The sequence below is a fragment of the Asparagus officinalis genome, chromosome 4, assembly GCF_001876935.1.
Source record: "Asparagus officinalis chromosome 4, Aspof.V1, whole genome shotgun sequence".
Lineage (NCBI taxonomy): Eukaryota > Viridiplantae > Streptophyta > Magnoliopsida > Asparagales > Asparagaceae > Asparagus > Asparagus officinalis.
Window position 1 is genome coordinate 99,355,741 of NC_033797.1, and position 4,077 is coordinate 99,359,817.

Sequence of the window (4,077 nt, forward strand, 5' to 3'; positions counted from 1 at the left end):
AGGTCGTTAGCACGCCCCTTGGAAGCCAGTTCAAGTTATCTAGAGAAAAATCACCCAAGACTAATGCAGAGAAGGAGCATATGTGAAATGTACCTTATTCATCAGCCATTGGTAGTCTGATGTACGCAAATGGTTTGCACTAGGCCGGATATTACCTATGCAGTAGGAGTTATGAGTAGGTTTGCAAGCAACCTAGGGAAGCAGCATTGGGAAGTCGTGAAGTGGATATTATGATATCTGAGAGGGGCTACGAATATGCCACTGTGTTTTAGCAAAACGGAGTTGGTGCTGTAGGGTTACGTGGATGTAGATTTCGTCGGTGATCATGATACAAGGCGAAGCACCATGGGGTATGTTTATACCTTAGGGTTAACAGCAGTGAGCTAGGTCTCACATTTACAGAAAATTATGACGTTGTCAACAACTGAGGCAGAGTATGTCACAGTGACTGAAGCGACCAAGGAGATGATTTGGTTAACCGGGCGTCTGAAAGAGTTGGGTCTGAAGGATGGAATATTGTTCTTTATTGTGATAGCCAGAGTGCTATACACCTTGCCAAGAACCTAGTATTTCATGCCAGAAGGAAGTACATCGAGTTACGTTACCACTTCATACGCTCAATGATTGAGGACAAGAAGTTACAGTTGGAGAAGATTTTGGTGAGCCAAAATCTTGTAGATATGTTGACTAAAGCAGTCACCATTCAGAAACTATAGTTGTGCGTAACTTCAGTTAGCTTTCATGCATAAGAGATGAGGGCGGAGCCACAGGATGAGAAGATACTTGTTAAGAGAGCTTGCTGATGACGATTTGGTCTCCAAGTGGGAGATTGTTGGAAACATGATGTAGATCCAAACCTCAGCGAGCTTGAGTGACTTCAGGCGAGGTCCAGTCGACGACGCAGGCGAGGCGACGAGCTTCTGGCGAGTCGACACAAGTGAGGGCGAGGCTCTGCAGGTGAAGCCGATGATTAGGGTAGGCGAGCTCGTGGTGAGCTCGAGCAAAAAACCTACAGGCGAGGTCGAATGTGCGTGACGCAGGCGAGCTCGAAGACTTACTGGCGAGCTCGTGGCATTGCAGGCGAGATCGAATCTTCTTTCATGCAAGCTCGAGCAGGTGTCTTGTAGGCGAGCTTGAGCGGGACTCCCTCCAGGTGAGGTCGAGTCGATCTTCACGGGCGACCTCGAGGACAGTTCATGACAGGCTATCGTGAGCTGGCTAGGGTTTCCTTATAAAAGGAAAACCAGAGCAACCCCCTCCGTGACTTCTCTCTCTCCTCGCGATCTCCAGATCCAACGGCGATGGTGCTTTTTCTCCCTCTCTCTGTTTCTCTTTCTTCCTCCAGCGCTCAAGATTTGAGGGGAGGTTAAGAAGGGGGTGAGGTTGGAAATTAAGAAGGGGAAATTAAGAAGGGGATTTGAGAGAGAGAGAGAGAGAGAGAGAGAGAGAGAGAGTTCCTGTTCTGATTTATTTTGAGAAGAGATTTTACAGTTTGTAAAATCTCATGCCTTATATTAGAAGAACAGATAGTTTTTTCTGTTGTTTCTCTTTTGAGAGATCCCAAGTTTGAGATCTGCTCTTTTGCAAGCTTTGTAATCTTCTTTGATATAAATGAAATTATTTGTGTGGCTCCCGAGGGCGTAGGCAAGTTGCCGAACCTCGTTAAAACTCGGTGTTCTCTTTTCTTGTAATATTTTAATTTGCTGTGATTTCTTCTTTCCACTTCTTAAGACAAGATCTGGTAGGGTAAATTTCGCAAAGGGTTCATATTTGACAGGTGGTCGAGTAGCTAAGGAGCAGTTGTACCAACAATTGATAGCTTGAATTCCCCAACAGTTACAAAGTTGTAATTTTTCATCAATGTTATGTTAAACTAGAATAAGCTTTTTTATATGAACCATGGTTATTTTTCAAATAACCACCATAAAATATGGTTGTTTTTAAAGGAGCCACAATAAAAAGTTTCAGTTTTCATAAAACCATCATGATAATATGAAACACTAGCAAAGTGTCATCAAGTCATAATTTTTCATCCATGTCCTATTAAATAAAAGTATGAAATGATATAAAAAATTCACCAAAATTGGAAAGAATAAACTTTGAATAAGATGAATGGATGAATCTTTAGAGGAAAATATCTTTTTTGAGAGATTCTGCTACATTAGAGGGAAATAGCATGTTTAATTGTAAGAAGAAAATATAATAAAAAATATGCAGGTCTCACCGTAAAGCTACTAGAATCCTACTCTCCTTTTTGTAATATGGAGGGAAATATGACTTGGTGACATTTTGTTAGTAGTGTGCATTATAATGATTGTTATGAAAATAAAAAATTTCATGGTGGTTCCTCATAAAACCACTACAATTTATGATGGTTTCGTATAACAAGATATAGTACTTAACGGAAGATGAATGTAAATTATGACTCGGTGGCTTATTGTTATTAGTACATATTATGGTATAATATAAAACACAAAACATTTATATGACTACATATATAAATTTACAAAGTTTCATACTCATTTTTGAAATACATTTGAGGGTTCTTCCAAACTGGATAAGGATTAATAATCCTAGTCTCATTTTTAAGGAAAACATTTGAGAAAAACTGAACCACAAGTGGCCCACTTCTCCTCAGGCAAAAAAATGACCTAATTTTCCTTAGGCCAAAAAGTGGCCTCTAAAAAGGGGGTTTTTTGGACGAATTTAATTTTAAACATACCCAAAACATATTTTAAACGTAACCCAGCTATATTTTAAAATAAAGTTATGGTGAGTTAACATTGAACTAAACACACACACACACACACAACACACACACACACACACACACACACACCATATATATATATATATATATATATATATATATATATATTAATATATATATATATCATATATATGCTCAAAGTTATAAAGTAATGCGGTGGAAAGTGTCACACACGAGAATTCATGAGAAAATTCTCACATTGTACAAGAGAATGACTAAGAATCTATCAGAACCCACACTGATTTGCAGATAAGGCAGTGAAATTCCTGTATTGTCCCTCTACTTGCATCGGAATGCTATGAAACGCCTCGCACCGTGCGGGGCGTTCTGATAGGACCCAAACTCCAAGAGAATGTGTTAAAGATGCAAAATGTTTAGAAACTTGTGGGTAAGTAGGTGCTGCGAGAAATAAACGAGGGTGTAAAAGTGCAAATTACCGGAAACTATAAGGTATTTAAGTGCTAATTAGCCCAAAAAATTAGACTCCGCACCGAGTCGGATGACGATACCCACGTATCCGCGTAAATCTCGTCACACCGCGGCACACGCACAAAACTACCACAAACGGTCAAACTTTCTAGACAATTATCCTGCTCCGTGCCACTGCTGGAGCAGGTTAAGCGCATTCTGCGTCCTCACCGCAACGCTCCGTGATCCCCGGGACATCATACCGTCAAATACAATGATGATGTCCAACCCCGCACAGAAGTACTTAACGCGAGGCGAGCCGGGGGTTTGACCGGCTCAGTGGGTGACTCCGCTGCCCTCTAGTTTCTCACAAACCAACAAAAGACTCAGCACTCTCTCTCTCTACAATTTCTTCCTCCTCTCTTTCTCTCTCTGTGTAAAAATCTCTCTCCTTGATGCTGCTGAGGCCACAGAGATTATTAGTTCGATCGATCCATCCGTCGATCCGTTGCTCTAGATCGATCCCCGAGGTTCGATTCCTCAACTCCTCAATCGTTTCCTCTTAAAAAAAAGGAAAAAAAAAGAGAAGGACAAAAAAGCCTTCTAGATTACAGGTCCTATTCCCCCCCCCCAATTATCTTAATTTTCTGTTTCTTTATACTGATTTAGTTATTAATTGCAGGTCCATCTCGATTATTTTGTAGTATTATAGCAGAGCAGATAGTTTAGAAATGGGAGGGCTTTGTTCGAAGGGATCAGCAGTGGATAAATCACCGAGCGAGAGCGCTCTGCATGCGAATAACCTTGGGGATCATGAAGTAGTTTCGTATGGATCGAGAACGAAGACGCAGAATTCGATGGCTGAGCCGAATTTTGGGGAGAACAGGGAAAAGTGGCCG